We start from the raw sequence: 26,259 nt of genomic DNA on the forward strand, positions 1-26,259 counted from the left end.
CTAGAAGGATCAAAACTGCATTTATTATACATAGGCCATTTGTTTTTGTTTTTGTATCTTTAATATGGTTGAAAAGCAAAGTTCTATATAAATCAAAACTGATCTTTTAACTATATGTTTTCTTACTTGCCACTATGAATTAATTAAGTCTGAAAGGCATTATTTAAATGTTATTTCTATTTCTTTAGTCAGTAACTGACACCTGAGAAATGCTATGTAACAGATGCTAAAGGGTCACAAAGGGGCAGAAATCACCTGTGTTTTATTTTTGAGCCAGTGATGCTTTTCAGAATTCTGTTTCTGTCAGCTACAGGTTTGATGAATGAGCATAAGGAAATAAAGGAAACAAGTACCCATGGTGTGTGAACTGTCTGATTGAGGACCAGAGACAGGAAAGCTCACTCTCTGATCGTAGCAAGAAAAAGCACATAAATAGCGGTTGGGATAGGGACTAGTTACAAACAAAACATAAACAGAATAAGTGTTTTAAACAATTTTAAAGAAATGGTGGGTGCTGAACTGATAATTCTAAAATTCCCTTCACAAGCAGCGTTAGGTGCATTTGTTAATCTCAACTCTACCTCTCAGAATAACTGTCCATTCTAGAGATTTCTGTTGCCTATCAAGTAACTAGTGCACACAGTAACACAGTTAACAGAGCACAGGCAAGAATAAAACTAAATTCTGTGCATTTGCTTTCATTCACTTGCCTATCTTTCCGGACCCCTAAAAGGTGCGGATGTTGTCCCTGAGAAAATGAACTGAGTACTCCTTAAGCTGATCTGCCATTTACATGTCTGCTCCATGGGTTTGAATTAATCATTAAACATTTTTATTGCTGGCCAGAACCTGTTGAGCAAATGCCCTGTCTCTGATCACAGAATGCTTCAGCTGAATTCACTGGACAGTGCCAGTCTATATAGCATGGAAAAGAAACACCAAGGTCGTCAGGGATATGATCATCATTAAGACACCTTCTGTATAATTGCTGTCTGCATAAAGAAGCACTAAGGTTTAAATGAGTTAATACATGTAGAGCTCTCTTTTAAGAGCTCCGGCCACATAATAAGCTCTTAATTAATGTTAGCTATTATCACTATTACTCCTATACCACTTTTGTAGTACAACTAGGATACAGTTGCCAACTAAAGAGTGATGTTTTATCTGCATGCAAAAAATAAAGGAAAGATGAATTCTGCTATTTATGATATTCAATGGAAAATCCCAAGCAAGAAAGCTCATGCTCCAACTTTAGCAACTTAGTATTGATTAGCCACAGCTTACCAGTTGATATATCCAATCTATTATGTTTCTGAGAAGAAGATAGAAAGTATTTAGTGGGGAAAAAATTAGCTGTCATTTATAAATTGATGCTATTAGCTCACCTGATTAAAATGCACATTTTCAATATGAACTCTATAGAGAATACAGGAACTATCATCTTGATTCTAATTCTTTTTAATTCTGAGAACCTTTTTACTAGTAAGAACAAAAGTCTTTTGGTCCTGGAGATTCAAAGTGTTCATAGAGGTTTATGCAGCAGTGTTTACAGCTTATTCCTAAATCCATCTGGGGTGTGTCTGCCATTATCTGTCAGACCATCTCTGGTTCTCCCCCTGTGAATATTCTGAACTGTGGTGATAAGATGCAAGGGAATAGAAGGACAGTTAATGGTAAGGATTTGTGTTTTGTGTGTTTGTTATTGTTACTACATTGTGAAAAAATGAGGAATAGCTTTGGTATTACCAGAAATATGAAACTGTGCTGTCTGGCCCCTATTTGGGTAGACCTGGGGTGGTTGTGTTGGAATATTATTCCTGTAGCTATCTTTAAGAAAACCCTGAGAGCACTAAATGTTCAGTAAATGTTCAGTGAGATCCTTAGTGTATGATATTATCTGCAATAATCATTTTATCCTTTCTCCTTTGAATTTTGCTTTTCTATTGGCATGTGCACTGCTGAACTTCTACTTTTCTGCCTTTTCTGTCATATTCTAAATGTTGTCTTCTTTGTCTTTGTGCCCCTGCCCCAAACTCTTCTGTAGATCTCATCTAGGTCAGGAGGCATTTTTTACATGGATGCTTTTCAACTCTATTTAACATATGCCCCTTGAACCAGCTTTCAAATGACCTCCCAGACATCTTTTCTTAAATAATAATATAATTTCAGCAAATTATACTCAACATATAAAATATAATTTGCCCCTCCAGTACCAGGATTTTCTTCTGATAACTCAGTCCTCAGCAGTGGTATTCCTATTTTCCCTGGTGCTAAAAAAAGAACTTTGATTTTCATACAATTTGAATTAATCCTACATCTAATCAAATTCTTTTTAAAAAATATATTTTATTGATTTTTTAAAGAGAGGAAAGGAGAGGCATAGAGAGTTAGAAACATCAATGAGAGAGAAACATCGATCAGCTGCCTCCTGCACACTCCCCACTGGAGATGTGCCCACAACCAAGGTACATGCCCTTGACTGGAATTGAACCTGGGACCCTTCAGTCTGCAGATGGATGCTCTATCCACTGAGCCAAACCAGTTAGGGCTAATCAAATTCTTTGAACTATGAATTTCTCCTATATTCAGACCTATGATACTTAGCATTCAAATCAAGCTGACACTCCATTTCTAGCATGTTTTCACTCTAACTGCTGCAGATATTGGTCACACTCCTGAAAAAGCTGCTTTCTATGGCTTCTTAATAGATTACTAAAAGATTTCTCATTTCTGGCCCTTATTTTTCATCTATATATACCCTATGCTCTAATCTAGCAGTGGGCAAAGTATCTCAGGCCACATTTGTGCTTCCACTTGTATCTATTAATAAAGTTTTATTGGAACATAGCCAGTTCAATTCACCTGCATATTATCTGTGGCTACCTTCATTCTAAAATGGCAAAGTTGAGTAGTAGAGACAGAGACTATATGGCCCTCAAAGCTGCAGATATTTGCTATCTGGCCCTCTGCAGTAAAAGTTTGCTGACTCTTCTAGATGAGAGCTTTTGAAAGTTTAATAATTTGGGTTAGGACCATGATTCTTAATATCTAACAAGTGCCCATGATGCAAATGCATTTGGACTATAGACCAAATATTGAGAACCAAAGCTCAAGAGCAAATTTCCTAACTGCTTGCTTCATAAAATATTGAGAGACAGAAAGCAACTATGGTTTCATGACTACATCAGGCTATAACTCCACTTAATAGCTTCGTGGGATGTATTAATATATTAACAACTTTAAGAAACTCTAATATAAAAACAAAACAAAATTAAATTTAACAAAACATGGACAGTTACCGGTAGTCATTCTGTGAGTTAGTCTATCACTTCTAAAACTGCCAAAATTGCCCTAGCCGGTTTGGCTCAGTGGATAGAGTGTCGGCCTGTGGACCAAAGGGTCCTGGTTATGATTCCAGTCAAGGGCATATACTTTGGTTGCAGGCTCCTCCCCAGCCAGGGCCCTGGTCAGGGCAGGTACAGGAGGCAACCAACCGATGTGTTTCTCTCACATCGATGTTTCCCTCTTCCTTCCACTTTCTCTAAAAATCAATGAAAAAATACCCTCAAGTGAGGATTAAAAAAAACATAAAACTGCCAAAATCTCTCCTTCCTTTGGCTTATTTCTAACTAGAGGCCCGGTGCATGAAATTCACACATGGGGGGATAGGGTTGGGTCCCTCAGCCCGGCCTGCACCCTCTCTCAATCCGGGACCCTTCGGGGGATGTCCGACTGTTGGTTTAGGCCCAGAGGGATTGGGCCTAAACCAGCAGTCAGACATCCCTCTCACAATCCAGGACCCCTCACTATTAACTGCCCACATGCTCGTTTCTTACTGCCCACCTGCTTGCTCCAACATCCAACATCACTATCTAGTTGCAGAATGATTCCTCACCCCAAAAGGAAACCCGGCACCAAAGTACTCATTTCCTAGTCCGCCTGCCCTTGAGAGCCCCAGATCAGCTTTCTGTCTCTGCTCCTTTACCAATTCTGGATGTTTCCTGTAAATGGAATCTTACAGTAGGTGCCTTTTTGTGTCTGCTCACATATTTTTGTCTGTTTTTATCAGACACCACATTTTGGTTATTTGAAAGGGAAATCCCAGATGGTTTAGAGATCAGATGTAAAAACAGCAGCCCTCTAGTAAGTGCGTGCATCATCTCAAAGTAAAGACCGCTGTGCTAAGTGTGAACCCAGGGCCAAAAGGCAGTCGGGCAAAGGCTGGCTCTTTCTGTTCCCAAAACAAAAATGAGAAAAAGGAAGAAAGCTGGAAAGATAAACTCCAAGCTGGAAAGCATTTCTCACAACCTAAGGCCAGAGAGAAGTGTATCATCACCGTGTTGCAGAAAACTCTCCAAAGCTGGCGTGTTCTAAAGGGGCAGAGGTCAAACACATGCACCTCCAACGAGAGGCAGTACACACGCCAGTACATGTCAGAGATGCCCAAGCTCCCCGATGGGGACACATGTACTGTCAACACTGGGGGAGGGCACTGTCACCATCAGGCTGGCAGGCTTCTGGTCTGGTGGGGACCAGCCCTGAGGACAAAATGAGGAAGCAGAGGACCCAAGAGATCCCCTGGAGAGAAGAAGGAAGGCCCCCCTCTGGGAAAAGAGTGTTCTGGACCCACCAAAGTTCCACAGGTGCACCCCTTCACCTGGCAGAGCTCATCATAAAGATTACCCCACAGAAGTTCTTGCACAAGGTTTCAAATATGTATTTTTGAGACCACCCATCAGAGCACTGAAGAAATAGGAATTTAGAAAAACACTAGTATCCATGGAGAGGGGATGGGATCCACCAACCCTGGCCCACCTGGACGAGGAAAGTTAAGCACCTGCTAAAATGGGTGCAGGAGTCTTTAGATGCTGACAGATAAAGACCTCAGGGTTCCTCTCATGTGGGAAAAGTGGACCAATCATCTGCACCCAGTATCCCACCCGTTAGACTCGATACATGTCATTTCAACAAGTAGGCACACATATGTGAATATAAGTCTGCCTGTGACAGAGACAAACACAATGAGAGAGGCGGAGCCTGAGAGATACCCACCAAACCAGTCATGATGGTAACCTCTGGGCTGGGGCTTGCAGATCTCTTATCTTCTTCAGGTGGTGTCTAAATTTTTATAATGCATATATGACTTTGATAGTTCTAAAAATATTGAAGTCATATGTTCAGTGTTATCCATTTATCACTCATCTATGGAGTAAAGTAGATTGTTTATTTTTTAATTATTAAAATAGAGGTTTATTGTAATACAATAATGAGTTTTAAAGGAATCCAGAATCATGTATACAGCAAAGTCCTAGGGAGGAGAGCCCTGGCAGAGGTACTCACCATTCCTTCCAGTCCTTTCCCTGTGTGTGCACATTGTGTCAGCATGTGCATGTGTGTGCATCTGTGTTTCTGCACCCAGGTATGCATGTATGGGTGCCTGTGGGTGTTAATGTGTGTGCTGCTGCTCCTGTGGGTGTCAGGTGAGGAGGATTCTGGGGCATGTACCCTTTAGGATCCTCATTTCCCTAGGTAATGCCAGTCAGTCCTCTTCTTCCTTGGCCTCAACAAATTATTAGCAAACTGAATCCAGCATTATATTTAAAAGATCATACACTATGATTAAGTGGTATTTATTCTGGGGAGGCAACATTGGTCCAATATCTGCAAATCAATAACACGATGTATCACATAAATAAAATGAAGGATATACATCATATGATTACATCAGTAGTTGCAGAAAAAGTTTGTGACACAATCTAGCACCCATTTACAATAAAGACTTCCAGCAAACTGGGAAAAAGGGAACATATCTCAACATAATAAAGGCCATATATGAAATGACCAGCTAACATCATATTCAATGGGGGAAAACTAAAAGCATTTCCCTTAATATCAGGAACAAGTCAGGGATGTCCACTTTTTGTACTCTTATTCAACATAATACTGGATGTCCTAGCCACATCAATGAGACCAGAAGAAGAAATAAAAAGGCATCCAAACTGGAAAGGAAAAAGTTAAACTGTCGTTATTGGCCAATGGTATGATATTGTATATATAGAAACCTAAAGATTCTATAAAAAACTACTGGAACAGATATATTCAGTAAAGTAGCAGGACACAAAATAAATATCCAGAAATCAGTTGCATTTTTATACACCAATAATGACGTATCAGAAAAGGTAACTAAGAATACATCCCATTTAAAATTTCATAAAGAGAAAACAACTGGAAATAAATTTAAGCAAAGAGGTAAAAGAACTGTACAAGAAAAATTATGATACTGAAGAAAAAAATTGAAGAAGATACAAATGAGTGGAATCATATACTATGCTCATTGATAGGAATAATTTAACATTAAAATGTCCATACTAACCAAAACAATCTATTTTACATAATTACAAATTCCCAATGGTGCATTTCACAGAACCAGAACAAGTAATTTAAACATTTATATGGAACCACAGAAGACCCATAATAGCCATAGCAATCTTGGGAATGAAAAAACAAAGAACAAAGTTGAAGGAATCATGCTGCCTGAAATCAAACTATACTACAAGGCCACAATAATCAAAAGAGCATGGTATGAGCATAGAAAAAGACAGATCAATGGAACAGAATAAAGAACCCAGAAGTAAACCCATGCCTAGATGTTCAATTAATATTTGACAAAGGAGTCAAGAACATATATTGGGGTAAAGAGAGTGTATTTAATAAATGATGTTGAGAAAATTGGACAGATTTGTGCACAATATGAAACTAGACCACCTTATTATATTACATACTAGAGGCCCGGTGCATGAAAATTCATGCACTGGAGGGGGGTCCCTCAGTCCGGCCTGCCCTCTCTCATAGTCCGGGGGCTCTCAGGGGTGGGAGGCAACCCAGCCATCAGGGGAAGGTAATGGCCCATCACACCTCTACTGCTGCCACTGCTGGAAGCGCAAGCCTTGACCAGCCCTGGTTACCTGAGCCTCGGGTGGACCTGGGCGGCTGGGCAGCCACCATCCAAGGCTTGCCTGCACCTTTGGCTGGCCCTGTAACCCCAACTGCCCTCTCCTGCTGCCCCAGTCGCCCCCAACTGCCATCTCCTGCCAGCCCAGTTGCCCCCAACTGCCCTCCCCTGGTGGCCCAGTCACCCCTAACTACCCTCCCCTGCCGGCCCAGTCTCCCCCAACTGCCCTCCCCTGGTGGCCCAGTCACCCCTAACTGCCCTCCCCTGCCGGCCCAGTCTCCCCCAACTGCCCTCCCCTGCTGGCCGGGTCGCCCCCAACTGCCCTTCCCTGCTAGCCTGGTCACCCCTAACTGCCCTCCCCTGCTGCCTTTGTCACCCCTAACTGCCCTCCCCTGCTGACCTGGTCCCCCCCAACTGCCCTCCCTTGTTGGCCATCTTGTGGTGACCATCTTTGACCACATGGGGCTGGCCATCTTATATGAGGGTATAAGGGTCAATTTGCATATTACCTCTTTATTATATAGGATAAGAATCAACTCAAAATTGATTAGAGACTTAAATGTAAGACTTGATACCATAAAAATTCTAGAAGAAAACATAGACAACAAAATCTTGGACATTTCTATTAGTAATAATTTTTCTGATATATCTCCTCAGACAAGAGAAACAACAGAAAAAAAATAAACAAATTGGATTACATCAAACTAAAACATTTTGCACAACAAAGGAAACCATCACCCACTGAATGAGAGATCATATTCACCAATGATACATTTGATAAGGGCTTACTATCCAAAATTTATAAAGAACTCAACACCAAATAATCCATTTAAATGAAAAATTGGCAAGGGACCTGAATAGGCACTTGTCCAAAGAAGACATACAAATGACCAATAGACATGAAAAGATGTCCACTAACCATCAGAGAAATTCAAATTAAAACCACAATGAGATATCACCTCACACCTGTCAGAATGGCCATCTCAATATAAAACAAACAAACAAACAAACAAACAGCAAGTGTTGCCAAAGTTGTGGAAAAAACCCTTGTGCACTGTTGGTGGGAATACAGACTGGTGCAGCCACTGTGGAAAACTGGAATTTCCTCAAAAAATTAAAAAATGGAACTGCCTTATGACCCAGCCATTTCTCTTCTGGGAATATATTCAAAGATACTCAAAACACTGTTTCGAAAGTATGTATGCACCCTATGTTCATTGCAGCATTATTTGCAATAGCCAAGATTTGGAAGCAGCCCAAGGGCCCATCAATAGATGAATGGATAAAAAAAGCAGTGGTACAGTTACACAGTGGAATACTATGCAGCTGTGCAAAACAAGGAAATCTTAACTTTGAGACAGCATGGAGGGACCTAGAGAGCATTATGCTAAGTGAAATAAGCCAGTCAGAGAAATATAATATCATGTGATTTCACTTACTAATGGAATCTAATGAACAAGAATAAATAAACAAAATAGAAGCAGACTCATGGAAACAGAACAGAGTGACAGCTGTTGGGGGCAGAGGGCGGGTGCTAGGTGATATTGGTGAAAGAATTAAGCCAAAGGAACCCCAAAGCCTCATGGATACAGTCAACAGTATAATGAGTACCAGGAGGGAAGTCGGGTGAAGGGAGGTAGAAGGCAAAGGGGGGATAAATAGTGATGGGAGGAGACTAGACTTTGGGTAGTGATGTATTATAGAATCATACACCTGAAACCTATATAATTTTATTAAATGATGTAACTATAATAAATTCAATAAAATAAATTTTAAAAAGAAAAGTAGGATTTTGGTGCCTTGATATGTGAACTTTTTGCTGGTTACATTCTCTAAATCATTTCTTAAAACATGAATTATTTCTGTAGAAAATGTATTTTTAATATAACAGGCTAATTTTTGGCAAGCATTATGGTGGTCTGAAAAGTCATTGTAGAAAAGAAGGAAAGTAGAATTTTTGAAATAGTTTTGTATTGGGGATACTGTTCTGCATAGTGAATTGGAAAACACAAATTCTGGACCCACCTATACGTGGGGTCATTGTGTCATCTTGAAGAAATGACTAAATCTTTTGGTCTCAGCGGTTTTATTTTTGTTTCTTTTGTTTAATCCATGTGACAATGCAAGTACATTTTAAATATCTGTACCAACAATAAATACATGAATTCTGAAATTGAAAATAAAACTGCATTTAACTTGGATATTAATAAAGATGACAAGAGAATACATTAAAAAAGGAGGGAATTCATGCCATGGAATAAATATATATGGTTGCTTAAGTAGCATGTGCAGCCACTATAAAAATGTGGATTTTTAATGTTAGCCACCAGGTGATGGTAGCAATTTAGAGAAAATTGGTTGTGGTAGCCCTTATAATCTTTTATGTTTTCTGAATTTGCATGATTCCTTGATGTGCTTCCTTATTTCACAGTAGTCCACACAGATTTAGACTGCATTGATATTTCATTTATTCATTCACCCAACAAATATTTGATCTAGATCTGGGCTAGGTGCTGGTCAGTTTTTTTTTTTTTGGTTTTTTTTTGTGTGTGTTTTTTTGCATCAGAGATACAAAGTACTAATTATAGAGGGTTATTTTGTCTGTTTGCAATTGCCAAATATTCCATTTTTGAAGCCCAAAGTTTTTTTTTATTAGACATACATAGTTTTCATCTCCTGAGTTTGCTTTTCTCTGGATCTTTCTCTTTCAATTTGCTGTTGTATAAACTTGTGTGAGATATGCTAAAATCATAGCTCTTACCAAATACAAAGGTGACTTGTTTATGCATTTTGAAAATGTTTGCAAAGAATTCCTTCAAAATAATACCTCCTTATAAAGAACCTACTATAGTTGTGCTATAAGGATTTTTACAGCAATACTTGATTATAGGTATAAGAAATGTTATATTTAAAGTTTTATGTTTCCTTGAAAACACTTATTTCATAGAATACTATATTTTTGTGTGTTTTTTTCTCTCTTATCACAATTATGGTGATGTTTTTTATTTTTTTCTGTTAAATGTCTTAATACCTAGTACTGGTACATAGTAGGTTCTCAAAAATATTAGTTGTGTGACAAAATGTATGAACTAGTAAATAAAATGCATCAATATCTGCATCAATATCTATCTTTTATAACACAATTCTGCTTTCCAAGCTTTGCTAATTATTATATGTGTGTTGCCAAGTAAATGGACTCCAAAAAATATATTATGCTTCAAAATTGGGCATGCTTTATAATGTAAAATAAGGAAAATATAATTAAAATAAGCATCTGAAATGCTTCCAAATGCAGACCCTTAGAGTGTTTTGAAGTCTCCTCTCACTCACTATTAAGATTCTAGAATAAGAAATATCCTTTGACTTTTCCTTAAAAATTGAATGGCCACTTCTGTAACCTTTGGGCTTTAACATAGTTAGAATTGATTGTCCCTGGTCTTTATTGATATCTCCTTTAGCTGTTCCTGCCCCCTCCCCCGAATTCTATGCCCTGCCACAACTATTTCTGCAAACTATTTCTTCCCCTGACCTCTTCATTGCTATTATTTTCTTTTCTCAGATCATGTGTTTCATCTGCCCCTGGATCTTCCCTTGTCCTTGAACCTGGGAAGAACACTGTAAAGGCAAATGCATTCAGAGTTGTCTTTCCTTCCATCTACCCCCTAGCTTTCTTCCTGCTGGAACTCTGCCTCTATGTGAGTAGCTTACCTTCCTGGAGGTCAAATGTTTTTTACTTTGGCTGTTCCTTTCTCAGAGGTAGCACAACAGTGATCATTTCTATAGACTTGCCCCTCATTTTGTGCCCATCTCTAACCTCTATTCAAGTGTCCCCTGCTTATAAGGTTCCCCTGCCTCTGAGATTTATACTTTGGCATCTGAAAGTCTGTAGACATCATCTCTCTTCATTTCACAGTTGAACAGTTGAAATTTGGTAAAATATAGTGCATTAGAAGAAGGCACTGCCTCCTAAAACCTCACCAAGAGAACAGAAAGGAATAAGAGGGGTGAAAGCCTACTGACTTAAAAGACAATTTTATCTCTCTGTAAATAATGTACTCATCACACAGAAACAGTATGATAATCAGATAAACAATCAGGGATAGAAGAAGAGTTCCTTGAAGTTAAAAATATATTATTTTAAAAATTGAAGTGTTCAAGGAAAAATAATGTATAGTCTAGTAGAACACAAAGGCAAAGAGATGAAGTTCAACACCCAACTAACAGAAGTTTCAGAAAGAGAAAAAGGAGCAAAGAATCAAGTGATAGTAAATATCAAAGAAATAAGAGAAGACTTTTTCAGGAAGGTGGGGGATATGAGTTTTTAGAATGAAAGGGCCCAGAAGCATTCAGCAAAATGGTGAAGAATGACTCCCTCCAAGGCAACATAACATGTTCAAATGGCAAAAATAAAGAGAAGGATCTAGATTGTTTAGAAAAATGGGTTACATGTTCTATACCACAATCAGACTGACATAGGACCTCTCGGTAGCCATACTGGAAGCTGAATATGATTCTTTAAAATTCAGAATAAAACATTTTCCACAAATAGTTCTACATATAGTCAAGGTTTAATCAGTCTGAGGATAGAATAAAGACATTCTCAGGCATACATAATTACAAGCATTTACTTTCCATGTATCCTTTCCTAGAAAACTTATATGGATAAATTCTGCCACAGCTGGGGAGTAAGCAGAACACAGATTACATTATGAAAACAGGAGCTACAGTACACAATGAAAAAGGAAATCCCAGCAGGAGAGGTGTGCAGCCCACACAGATGGAATCAGCCTGGAATACCAGGCACAGAGGGCACTGGGAAGGACAGAACTCACAGGTATCCCAGGGAACTGACGTTGGTGGAATATAGCCTCATGGAGAGCTTTTGCAGTGCTATTAGAGGGGTTGGGAGGGATTATTTATATGTATGAGAAAGATTAAATCTAAATAGATGATCACTAGTCTCACAGTCTTTTGCTCCCTCTGTTCATTCATGCACTAACAGACAATTGGAATCAGCATATATGACTCAGATCAATGTCCAGCAAAGGGTCCTGATTCATGTATTTGGTTATAATCCTTTGGTTCTTTCCTCCTGAAGAGTTATCTCTATTTAGTATTTAGCCCAGACCTTTGTACCTACCAAATTGTTACAGTGTTTTTGTCCTATAAAGCATTAATTCGTGTTGTTAAGCAGTCATTTGTTTTAGACTATCACAAATACTCATGCTATACCATTGTTTCCCCTGCCCCCCTCCCATTTGACAGATACATGCTTATTGAACACAGGGATATGGTCTTTAAATTATCTATTGAAAAATTCCAGTATATATCACATTTAATAAATAATAGATGTTTGTAGTACTGAGTTGCTTGACAGTTTTGCTAAAGTAAATTGTTAATTAGCCAGCAAGACCCTGAAAATTAATCCTCTTACCTTTTGGCAGAATTGAACTTAAACATTCTAGACAAATTAATGTCTGCTTTTTATAAGAACATTTATTTTTCTCTCTGTGGCCCATCCTACCTAACTCCCCATTGCTAAGAACTTTTTTACATCTCAGTTAAACCCTTCAAATTGCTATTTAAGTTATTTTTTTCTTTACTATATCAGTTAGGGAATGTTATCTCTCTCTCTCTCTCTCTCTCTCTCTCTCTCTCTCTCTCTCTCTCTCTCTCCCCACTAGTTTGCTTCAAATTGAAGGTGAAATCAAGTTTTTGTCTTAACATGGTCTGGCCTCTTGAAAACAAATAAAGGAGACTAGTTTGAGAGCTAACCTCAGGCAACTCACAACTTTAGCCAGCTGTCGTCTTATTTTGTTTGTTTGTTTGTTTGTTTTTATTGATTAAGTTATTACATATGTGTCCTTATCCCCCCATTGCCTCTGCTCATTCCCTCACCTCCCTGGTGTCTGTGTCCATTGGTTATGCTTATATGCATGCATACAAGTCCTTTGGTTGATCTCTCCTCCTTACCCCCACACTCCCCTACCTTCCCTCTGAGGTTTGAGCATCTGATCGATGTTTCTCTGTCTCTGGATCTGTTTTTGTTCATCAGTTTATGTTGTTCATTATAATCCACAAATGAGTGAGATCATGTGATATTTATCTCTCTCTGACTGACTTATTTCACTTAGCATGATGCTCTCCAGCTCCATCCATGCTGTTGCAAATGGTAGGAAAGCCTTCCTTTTTATAGCAGCGTAGTATTCCATTGTGTTGATATACCACAGTTTTTTAATCTACTCATCTGCTGATGGGCAATATATTCCAAGAAACTAGAAACACCAATCAGAAAGGATATATGCACCCCTATGTTCATAGCAGCACGATTTACAATAGCTAAGATTTGGAAACAGCCTAAACTGTCTTGTTGATGTGGAAATTATGCAGCATAATGGTCCTTTGCAACTTGTAAATCTGAAGAGAATTTGGTTATTTACTGATCTTGAATGTCTCACAAATTTAGCCTTTTGCCCTTTGTAATAGACTACTTTCCTGGAAATTCCCATTTTGGTTTATTGCCATGACTATGGTACTATATTATTAGGCATTTAATAAAATTGTAAGTTTAATGCTAAATGATTTTTTAATCAATGATATTTACTATTGAGTTCTTCCCTTTCATATAATGGTAACCACCAGCATATTAGGGATACTTACTATAAGGTCTGATTTACTGACAACCAAAGGTTAGGTCTTGAACATTGGTTCTTATAGAAAATAGGATTAATATAAAATTTAGATTATACATAGTAAAATACCTATTTTTATTAAACAAACATTAAATACCTCTGTGTACTGAAAGTAATTTATGAAGCATAGGTAATAATATGTTTACCCTTTATATTAAACTAGAGGCTCGGTGCATGAAATTCATGCACTGGGGCAGGGGGTATCCCTCAGCCCAGCCTGAACCCTCTCCAATCTGGGACCCCTTGGGGGATGTCTGTGGGATCAGGCCTAAACCGGCAGTCAGACATCCCCCTCACAATCTGGGACTGCTGGCTCCTAATCACTCACCTGCCTGGCTGCCTGATTGTCCCTAACCATTCTGCCTGCCAGCCTGATAGCCCCCTAACTGCTCCCCTGCCAGCCTGATTGACACCTAACCACTCCCCTGCCGGCATGATTGACACCTAACTGCTCCCTGCTGGAGTGATCACCCCCAACTGCCCTCCCCTGCCAGCCATGGGGTGGCCATCTTTGTGACGATGTGGGGGCGGCCATCATGTGATGACAGGGCGTGAGGGTCAATTTGCATGTTAACTTTTTATTATATAGGATCATATTATAGTTTTGTTAATATGGGTTATAATCCATGGATAAGTTTCCTACTCCCAGGAGCTGGTACCAGTGACCAGTGAGGAGGCTGCTGAGAAGAAACTTCCAGGAGAAATATACACCCCAAGTGGCTCATAGACAAGCCAATGCACAAAATGTAAATATGCTGTGTGTTGTAGTATTAATGATCTCTGCTGTTCCCTAGACTATTTATGGGACTACCCTTAAAGTCCTTCACAGTGTGTGGGTGGTCCAAGAATTTCTGAGCTACTCCTTGTTGCTTTCAGATTATCGAACCAATTTGGCTGTAGTTAATAACTCTATTAACTGGATAATGCTACTGTCCTTTTATAGCTCAGCAGCACTGCATCCCCATTATAAACAACTGGTCAGTGATATAAATCTCTTCATATAGTAACACACAAAATACTTTGTCTCTAAAGGGCAGCCTCACAGAAACAGCAACCAGGGCTGCACTTTCCATTGGGAAAAGCTGCCCCAGGCTTCAGTGGGCCTGCAACTGGGTAGCATCTTCAAAGTCTCTTCTCTGGAGTTGAGCAGATGGCAGCTTTCAGATTGAAAAGTTGATTCAATGCCGCATTTAGTGTGATTAAAACTGACGATGAGCCTGGAGCTAAGTCTACACAGCCTCACAGAACAGGTGGCAAAATGGAAAACGAAGGGAACCAATTTATTTGTCTACACAACACACACGCGCACACACACACACACACACACACACACACACACACACACACACACAGCTTGGTGAATTTTCCCCTTCTAGAGTGACTGACTTTCTCCCCCCTCATCAAATGAATTGAATTGACCAGCTAGCTGTACTGACGTCCTGTAGACACAGCCTGAAGTCTCCTGCTCTAACAGGCTTCACACTCCTGGGGGTCTGTCCTGACACAGCAGGTGCAGAGAGATCTAAGCCCTTAAATGCAGTGTATACACAGAGCTTTGCAGACAGCCCCATGGAGCTACCACATAAGATGGTTTTTCATGTGCAAATGAGAAGGTCTTTCATTTTTCAAGCTATTGCATTGTATCCCCTTCTGTTGAAAGACAAACATAGGAAATGAACCAACGTTGAGTTAATTATAGAAGGGTAGCCAGTTCCATAGTCAGGACTATAGGCCTCAGTCATGGAGCTTAAATGCATCAGTATATTTTGAACTATGTTACTCAGAGTTCAAGCCACATTGGGGGTTCATGGCTTTCATGAAACCTCTCCCTGAGAAATCCATTCTGGGAGCACATTGATTTTGAATGTAACTCGTACCAGGATAGTATTAGGGCAAAGAATTACAAAGAGCTAAATGGCTGACTTACAGAGTGAGAAATCACCTGGCATAGTGTTTTAGTAGAAACTCCCTCATCTAGATACATGCTGCTAGAAAGTATATTTGAAGTCTCCTAGGATGAATAACAGTAAATATGCGTCAGAAATATATTTAATGATTACAAGTGACTTTTCATAGTCATGGAATGGATAACCTTATTTCAAATTACTAGAAAAGGTGTTTGGCTATTTTTCAAAAAGTTCTCAATATTTTGACTTTTGTTTTTGAAAGACTCATTCTTGGAGATTTTTACTTACATATTTATGAATTTCTCATAGTTTATTTAATAATCCAGGTTCTATAAAAAGAATGAAATGCTACCTTAAAATATTTTAAAATGTGTTTTAATGTTACATGCATATGTGTGTACTTATATATGTGCACACACATACATATATATTTGTGTTATGTATATTTATATGTGCAAAAACACACCATTTATGTACTATTCTCCTTAAACACATAATTTTATTTATAATGACTAATGAAACCATATCAGGAATGCTATGAAGTGTCCTCTCTGACAGAGATTGAAAGAGGAAGTTTTGATAATGCTAATGTTATAACAGTTTTAATAGTGAAAAAGCTGAGAAAGGTTAGGTAATTTTCCAAGGTTACAAAGCTCATAAATGACAGAACCAGGAATTTTAACCTGGATCATAAATCTTTAAATAATGCCACGTGCTTTCTCTTGTTAAATATGCATTTCAAGGTAAATGCTTGAAGTGTATTTCATTATGTGCTACAAAATGAATATTATTTATACATATCCTCAAAATTTGCACGCTGACAATTTCCTTTAATGAATTAAATTTATATGGCAGGTTTCTAATGTAGGCAATGTTGAAGTCTGGTTTTCATGGACACGATAGAGATCAGACATATCCCTGCTTTTTTTAGTAGCATACATCTGTTGGAGTTGGTCTTTTTTATATAGTTCACATTCATGTTTTATTGTAAGCTTATCTTCAATAATCACTACTAGAAACATAATTTTAAGACCATATTTTTGTCTCCTTACTATTGTAGTAGCTACTGGAAAATAGGATTTAGCTCATTTCCATATAGTGTCTCTATGCAATGCAGCTCTCCTTAGTGGCAGGTGGCTTTTTTTTTTTAAATGAAGGGACTGAGGCAAAATCTGGAATGGAAATATTTAGTATTTATAAAAACAAAGAGGATATCACAGATCAGTCTGGGTCTTAGGGACTCCTTTAAAATAGCCCATCGTTAAGCTCTGTAGCCGAACACTTCTGTGATTTGAGAACATATTGTTTGTTAAAATACTAACCGAGCTCTCTCAAATGTTCTGGAAGATGTGTCTTGGGAGAGGTCAGATGGGCTCAGATCCCACTGCTGTATGTTTGCTGCAATAGGAATCTACATAGCCATTGATTTTTCTGAGCACAAAAGGGAAAAATGAAAGGATATCAGTCATGCTGCAGGACAAGTGTGGAACAACTCTCTCAGCTGTCCAACAAGTGTCTTCTATGGGGTGTGCTGTGTCATTGACAGCCAGGGATTGATGTGTGCAGGACAACCATTGATGCTAATGGAGCTGCGCATGTTAAATCCCAGCGCTCTGACAAAGGACAGATTCAGGGTTGGGTGTGAGCCTTCTGTGAAAAGCAAATTAGGATTGATTTTGTTAAAATCATGGTTCCTTCTGCAAACCCAGGGCCTTTCACAAGACACTTTGGCCTATTCTCCCCCCCACCCCCGGGTGTTTGTGGGGAAAGGAAAATTTTAGAAAAAAAAAAGTGTAGGTGTTCTTCTTGGTGGTGATTTACAAATATAACCAATTTTGGAAAAAATGCATTTTTCAAAATGCAAAAATATTATTGTCTCTGCAAGATTACATTTATTCAGGTAAAAATAAAAGATTTACTATACTCTCCATATGTTTCTAAATATCTGGATAGTCCAGTTCTTATAAGAAAGCAAACAAGTTGATTAGATTTTTTCAGTCTTTTCTTTTAAAATTTAAAATTAATTTTATCTGCAGGTGATTTGAGTGAGGGTACTTGTAGAGAGCCATGCATCCTAGTATAGAATTTTTGATTATTTAAAAACGTTCCCTTAGTATTTTCATTACCCTTGGCTTTATTCTATTTTATACTACAATGGTTCTTTGGTAGAACTACCTCACTTTAGATAAAACATTGAGCCAACATAAAGATTGTTTTCTTATGGAAGCAATGATTGGAATCATTTTCTCTTTTTCATGAAATTAATTCATGTCCATGTGTTTAGTGAATATCTACTGTGCACCAGGTATACTTCTAGGGAATGGGAGGGAGTCAGTGAACAAAATAGATAAAGTCATGCTCTTATGAAGTCGAACTTTCAGTGTGGGAAGATAGAAATAAACACAACTAAATTATTGCATAATATGTGTGTAAGTGCCTAGAAGGAATACCGAGCAGGGTAGTGGGAACAGGGAGCTTGAGAGGTGGAGCTATTTTTTATGTGGTAATGAGACCCTAGGTGGTATTGGAGCTCAATGCTAAATGCATATCATTGGCTTATGTGGATGCCTAGACCTCAAGGAATATGCAAATAGGTCACCTCTTTTCCTTTTTAAAGAATAGAATGACATGTTCTTCCTCAGAGAAGTCTCTGCTGGCCAACCCCATCAGTCCCTGGTCATTCTCTGGCTTTGCCCACTATCTCTCTTCACACTCAGGTGTAAGACAGAAGGAAAAAGGCATATAAGTAAAAAGGTTTTAGTTATATGCATTCATTATAAGAAAATGCATTAAAGTAAACTGTACACTATCTCAGGACACCTTTGTAGTCAATTTAATATTAGTCCAAATTATTCTGTTTTAAAATTATAAGCTTTCTGACCAAGACTATCAGAAAACTGCCAGCAATCAGAATTGGGCAGTTTCATGCATACATTTATCACTGCATTCCTCTTATTGTTTACACAGTCTGAAGAAAACATTAAGTCTTTCCTTTCATACATTTAAAGTTTCACAGCAATGATATCTAATATTTATAGAGCACAAACAATGGCTAATCATTGTGCAAAGATGCTCACACGCATTGCCTCAGTTTATGCTAATGGCAATTCTGTGAGGGAAATATGGTCGCCATGCCTATTTTAGAGGTGAGAGAACTAAGACATGGAAAATTAGGTAACTTGCCTAAGGTTACAAGGCTAGAATATGCTAGATCTGGCATGAAGACTGAGGCAGTTTAAATCCAAAGTCTACAGAAAGTCACAGTATCAAAATACCATTTCCAGTGGTCGGTGAAGGAAAATGGAATCCCAACCCCCATGCCTACAGTTATCCACTGCCAGTCCCAGAGCTTAGCGTCTTTAAGTATTAGAAGACACAAGTATCTTGCTACAAAGAATGAAAGAATGATACTAATGAAAATCTGACTTGGTATTAAGCCAGTGTAATGTGGGACTTCCCACAGTCCATTCTATGGGCAACACTCAGAAGGAGGTCTGTTGGGGAGCTCCTGCCATGAGCTTGAGGTTTGCCCAAAGAAAAGGGGCTGGAGTTCGTTAGGATTAAGACTTGGTGCAATACCTGGTCTCAATCTAGGAGCAAATGCATGTTGCTCTTGGGAAGAGCATCCCAGAGGTCAGCATTGCCAACAGTGCCAGAATTTGATTTTTCTTTTTAAATCAGCAGCCAGACTCAGAAAGCTGTGTGTGAGCACAAGTCTAAACTCATTGCTCCTCCATCAGCTCCCTCAGATTTGCCCTCAATATCATGATTCATTGCTAATTCCACAAATAGTGAGGGGCTTTCACTTGTCGGATGGTGTAGGTGACAGGAAAACAATAGTGAATGCATGAAACCCACACCTTCAATAGAGCTCACATTTTAGTAGGAGGCAATAGATAATAAACCACCTAAGCAAGTAAAAGTGACAATGATAAGGATGAAGGTCTATCAGGGAGGGAAGAGCAGGGTAATTTCAGAGTAGACATCAGAGAGGGCCTGTGGAGAGGGTGACTTCTGATTAAAGATGATCTGCCTGTTAAAGAAATATTTTATCTGACAGGATAGGTGGAACTGAAGTTTCTCTCTCACTCTGCGTCACCTTGCCTCACTCCACATGTCTTCTGATTGGCCTAGCCACTATTTCATTAAGGTCTGGCATGTCATGGTGTCAGTTGTTTTGAATTTTATGCTAAGCAGTTGAGTTACCAGGCCATTATTTACAATTTTTAAATAATATTTGTCTAGTTTCCCTTCAAAGAAAACATAGGCTTACATTTTTCAATCCACCTGGACAATAAATAGATAATATTTTGCACAAATGGTTACAAGTTTTATAGGAACTTGACCTTTGGTCAGGAGTATGCTAGATTGTGTTGCCCTTGCTGCTTTCACTTGGTGGGCAGGCAGGCATGGAGCCAGAACTTTCAGAATGGCCGGAAGGAGGAGTCTAGGGGCTTGAAATCCCTGATGTAGGTGGCATTGTCCTTATTTTACTAATGAAGTAATTGAGTCAGAGTTGGCTAGACTGCCTTCAAATGGAGGATTCTGAAGAACTATCTAAGCTATTAAATTTCAAACATCAAGCACTGAGAAACTCTAATGAAAGCACGGTAGTGTGTTGTTATCATTTAGTGGGTGTCCCACTCTTTTCTTGTGCTGTTTACATCTTGATAAAAACAGCTTTCTTGAGACATAATTGACATGCAATAAACTGAACATATATGAAGTGTACAATTTTATATTTTCAATATGTATCCACCAATAAAACCCTTGCCAGAGTCAAGATAATAAACACCTTCATCAAATCTAAAAGCTCCTCGATACCTTTCGTAATGTTTCCCACCCTTCCTTCCCTGCCAGTGCCTCCTTCCCCAAGAAACTACCCATCTTTGCTGTCTCTACAGATTAGTTTGTATTTTATTGAATTGTATATAAATGGAATCAGACATGCTGGAAATATTTTCGAATATGGCTTTTATCATTCATCATAATTATTTTGAGATTTCATCTGTGTTGTATGTATCCATAGTTCATTTTTTATTGCTGAGTAGTATTTCATTGTAGGATTATGCCACAATTTGTTTACCTGGTTACCGCTTAATGGACATTTAGATTGTTTCCAGGCTTTGACTATGACAAAGCTGTTATAAACATCCCTATATACGTGAGCTGTTAAGACATGGTGAGTAGGACATACTTCTTCCTAGGTGAGGAATATTATCTTGATGGTAGTGATGATAATAAATGACAACTACCGTTACATAAATACATGATATGTGTCAGATATTGTGTCATATCCTACATGTCACATATATTTTACATGTGTAACTGTGACGAGATAAAATTAAAGTTTGAGCTCAGGCACCAAAACAACAAAATTGCCAGGTCCTGGAATAAGAGAAATCATCAAATTAGATGTACGAGGCTGTTTCCATGACTCTGGGGTAAAGATTTCTTCCTATAGCGAGGACTTAAGAGCACACCGTGAAAGGTGAATTTGGCTGGGCAAAGTGGCAAAGTAGGAGGCTGCATCTGGGAGTAACCACAGTTGCACTGAACATGATAGCGAATGATGTGACCAGTAGTTTAATCCTGCTTGGAGGGCCTCCTACTCATGTCAAGAACTCCAATAACAAGTGGAAGTGTGGAGGCTGAGCCTGGAGGAGTGGCCAGGAGGCTGCAGTCACATAGGCTGAGCAGAGCACTGAAGAGCTTCCTGAAGGCACTGCATGCTGGAACTTCTGCCCGGCCCAGAGGGAAAGCAAGTAGGCACTTCCCTGTCTGCTGTTCTGACCTCTCTCCCCACACTCTTTGGAGCTAGGGAGTTAAAAAGCAGCAGTGGATTTGAGCAAGAGGTGGAATAGCTGAGCAGAGAAAGAGAACAGGAGTCAAAGATACTCTCTTCCTGAAGGCATGCAGGCTACCAAATATAACTACTGAAGCAAGACAAGGCTTTGTAACGTAGCTATTGTAGAATCATCTGTTACCAAAAACTGTAAAGGGACTTGTTTCCCCCACTGGATACATTTTAAATGGGCAGTGGGAGGCAAAAATAAAGTTGCAGCATGATTACATCTTATACGTATTTCATTCCTTTTCAGTGTTTTTGTGACATGTGAATTATTAGCTCATATAATCCATAGCTTCTGAATTTTGACTCGCTGAATACAAAAATCTTAAACACAGATATTCATGTGACAGGCAAAGAATTTAGCTATGAGGTGAGAAATTCAGAAGAAAGTAATTATTGACCCTCAATTTGCCATGAAACCAGCATCACAGCCAGCTTATGGCTGACCTGCCTTGGGAGATAAAATCAAGTCATATCTCAAAGAGCAAGGTTTTAGAAAGCTCTTTGCAGATAAAAATTTAAGAAGCGAATCCTTTGAGAATTGTTTATTTCATTTCTGAAAATGTCACTGTTCTAGTCTAGGTTCATATCAGTTAACTGCATGTCTTTCTCTGGAGCCGGCTGTTTGTTTTTAAGCAGGAGACATGAAAAATGAGGGCTTGGTATTGAGATGTAACTTGGTCACAGTAGAATGATTTCCATCTAGTTATATCACGGAGCTAGCAGAGCCTTAAGAAACTAGAGACAGGGCTTTGAAATGACAATTGCAAGTATAATGAAATAGTCACTCTTTTTACCCAAAGCTTATGAGGAAAGACTTTTTTCCTAGCAGTGTTTCTTTTTTTAATATCAGCTACCAACCAAACACACACACACACACACACACACACACACACACACACACACACACACACATATACATCCTTATATATTAAGTATTATCTCTAATAATAAAAGGGTAATATGCTAATGAGACCCAACATCATTCCAGATGTCATTCCGGATGTCCTTCTGGACAAAGTCGGGGTCGGAGGGAAGCCCGGGTCCCGGGTGCCTGAGGGAAGCCGGTGCCAGCAGCCTGGGGAAGGAAGGCCTACTCTTCATGAATTCCGTGCATCAGGCCTCTAGTGTACTAATAATACTTACATCTACACTAATAAAAGAGAAAGATGCAAATGGCGATGATGCAGGCGTTCTGCACTGCCACAGCTGCTCCGGGCCTCTGGGCAGCGTGGGAAGGCAGAAAGGCGGCTCCAGGCAGAGCGAAGGCGGTGCCGGCAGCCAGGGGAAGGAAGGCCCATTCTTGCACAAATCTTCATGCATGGGGCCTCTAGTATACTTATAATCATATTTATCAAATAACAATGACATGAGGTAGGGAATGTTATCAGCATGTTAGCATTGAGGGAACTGAGGCTAAGTGAGATAAAACAGTTCACCTGCTTTGTTTCAGATGATTAGTAAGAGTCAGAATTTTAACTGAGGTCTGCTCATTCTCGAAGATCTGTGTGCTCTTTTTCATTGACTTTCTGCTTAAGAAATCAAGCAATTTAGAATCCTAGTACATAGTAATCTATTGGCAAGGAGGACAATTTCAAGATATACATGAGCTTCATCTGTCTGCTAGAAAATTGTGGTCAGCTTAGTGCATGGTAGAACCTGAGCTTTAAACATCAAAACCAGCTTATCTATAGTGGCAGGTTTATAGGAAGAAGGAACCATAAATGGACAACCAGCTCGGAGGAATTACCAGAGTATGGTAGCGAATTTTGAGAAGGGTTTTTACAGTTGCTAATTGTGATATTTAACTCAGTAGTTCATGCCCTGTAGGTATGAGGCACATTAAAATTACTATACTCTTAAGTATTATTGTGGTGAGCAAATGGCAAAGACACATTTCCTTGGGATATAATTTTTTTCTGTATACAAACAATATCCTCCTTTATTTGAATGAGAACAGATGGATGAAGCCTCAATATAATACTTATTGCTCATAGTAATGGATGATTTTATGAGACGTTCAAATTGGACTTAAACAAGGGTATGAGTTAGTAGCTCTGCTTGGCTCGATATTTTTATTCTGACAATAAGAATTTCTATAAGAAAGGGTGAAGCTGAAAGGGCAACTGAGACCCTTTGAGTGAATTAGTATTCCTATTACATTCCCCGTGTGGATAATATTCTTTACCTCTGATGTGACCCTTACAAATTTAATTAAGTGTGATGGCTGGCCAGCATGTAGATTAACTCTGCTAAGAAAAACACTTGAATGTTTTCTGGCTGTCCACAAAATATTTGTAGAAGTTGCTGTTCATTTATGAATCTCACCCAAATTTTTTAACTTCGTTAGAGTTGAGGAACAAATTATATTTGTTGCCTTGCTATTATGTGGTTCATGTCTATTAACAATAAATCAGAAATGTGTGATAGTGGCTAAGGTTACTGTAGATGTTCTATAAAATGTGCTTTTAAGAGTGATTCATTTTAAATAAATATATCAGAATCAAGTGGAGGTTTTATTTTTAATGGAATTTATTTCTCCCCCCACCACATACAAAACTAGGAATCATATTTCCTTAAAAAGGAACCACATGTAATCTATACTATGAGATACTATGAGATATATTTTTTATAAATCTCACCCAGGGATATGTGTACTGATTTGAGAGAGAGAAGGAGGGAGGGAGGGAGGGAGGGAGGGAGGGAGGGAGGGAGGGAGGGAGAGAGAGAGAGAGAGAGAGAGAGAGAGAGTGAGTTAATTCTTTCCCTTATGTGCCCTGATAGGAGATGGAACCCACAACTCAGGCATGTGCCCTGAACTGGGAGCCCAACCCACACCATTTTGGTGCATGGGATGACACTCCAACCAACAGAACCAGCAAGAAGCATAATATTTCACATACAGTACACTTAACTGCGTTTAGTGATTTTGAGATATGACATTTATCTAAACCTTCCTACTGTCACAGAAAAGTATAAATGGCGCTTTTATTCTAAGATCACATTGAGAAGTAGAATGGTGGGACACAGGTTGCTTGGCGAGGTGTTTCAAAGCTAAGCATATTGCTTTCTGGTGTTACGTCTCTGGAAAAATCAGCCAGTTCTTTAGTTTCTCCATTTCCTCATCTATGAAATGTGATTAACAGCACCTCCACTTGATGCTCGGCAAGCAGTACATTTGGAGAAGCATTGTAACCTCCAGTTTTGCATTATTATTTTTGGAGCTTTCTAAGTAATGGTAGGGTGGAAGAGAAGAGGAGCAGAGCTGTAGAAGGAGTTCCTGTACCGCGAAGTAAAAACTACACTGATTCACAAGAAAGGACAGCAATGCAGTAAGGAAAAATGGGCTGCCGGGCATTCTATCAGCTCTCTAACCTGACTGTCCTGATCTCTCTTCCTGCCTCAACCTCCTCTAGACCCACAGGCGGCCTTGCTGTCTCTGGAACACACTAGTCATCCTTGGAGTGAACTTCAGATACCTACATACCTCCCTCCCTCCCATCCTTCATGGCCCTGCCCAAGGTGACTCCATTGCAGAGCCTTCTCAATGTCATCCACGGCAACATGATCCACCTTTCTCAGCTACTCCCGTTTTCATCTCTCCAGCCTGCTTTATTCCGCTTTACTGTCACATGACCTGTTGACTCTTCATGTTCTTCCCATGAAAACACAACCTCCAGGAGTGCAGGAACTTGATCTTATTTGTTATGGACACACACCCCAGAAGCTGTAGCATATGGATATAAATGACTGAATAGATTAGTCTAGGAGCAGCATATCTGGGTTCCAGTTCTTCCTCGCCGTATTAACATGGAAAGTCTGTCAGTTATTTCTGCATTTTACTTTAATCACTTGTAAGTAAGCACTGATATAAATTTTATTTTTTCTCTCAGTGGTTGGAAGCAGAGGAAACCATTATTTATGGGCACCTGCAGCTGGGAACACATTGCTGCAAGCAACTTGCATGCCAAGCCTCATATCAAACTGATCAATGGGTATTATTAGTATTCCCATTTTACAGACTAAAAAACCTAAGCTAAAATCCAGTACCATGAAAGTATGTAAAATAAATGTTAATGATACAAAAGTCTTCTTAATACAAGATATACTGTATTTATAATCATCAAATTCACAAAGGAAATAATAGCTATTTTGGACAAAACCATCCTATAGTTTGTTAGATGGAAATGACATATGGTTAGGTTAGTTTTTATGAGAACTTTAAGCATGAAGGAGGAATAAGTTAAAAAAGAACCACAGCAATTCACTTGGATATGTTACCATTGGCACTATCTTCTGAAAGTTTTATAGTTACCACTTTTTATCGAGATCTGTTACAACTTGAGAGCACAATTCCCTAAAGTTAAGACTTTATAATAAAAATCTTTCAGCAAAGGAAAAACTAGGACCAATTACTACTGTTATTTTAATGGTGTTTTGAAATTCATTTCTACTTTGTACACTTCTGCATCATGTTAAATTATTAGCATGTGTATGTGTAGGGCATAATCTATATTTTGGATACAGACAATCTTTGATAAGCACACCGACTCATAGGCCTCTGGCAGTACCTGAAAGGCCTTCTAATGTCTGTAGTACAAGGTTTGGCAAATGTTCAGGAAACTCTTAGATGGAAAATGCTTCTTATAGTCAAGCCTTTTGGGCCATTTTAGGTACATAAATGAGAGGTCTCAGAAAGCTTTTTTGAAGAGAACTTTCAAGTGTGAAGTGAGAGGGAAGACAAAAAAGATTCTGTATAGAAAAGCAGTTAAATGACAAGATATCTGAATTAGTCTCTCACAGAAGCTTATGGGTAGAAAGAGGGAAATAGTGGTCTTCGTGAACTGAGAAAAGGAA

The sequence above is a fragment of the Cnephaeus nilssonii genome (assembly GCF_951640355.1).
Source record: "Cnephaeus nilssonii genome assembly, chromosome: 14".
NCBI classification, from domain to species: domain Eukaryota; kingdom Metazoa; phylum Chordata; class Mammalia; order Chiroptera; family Vespertilionidae; genus Cnephaeus; species Cnephaeus nilssonii.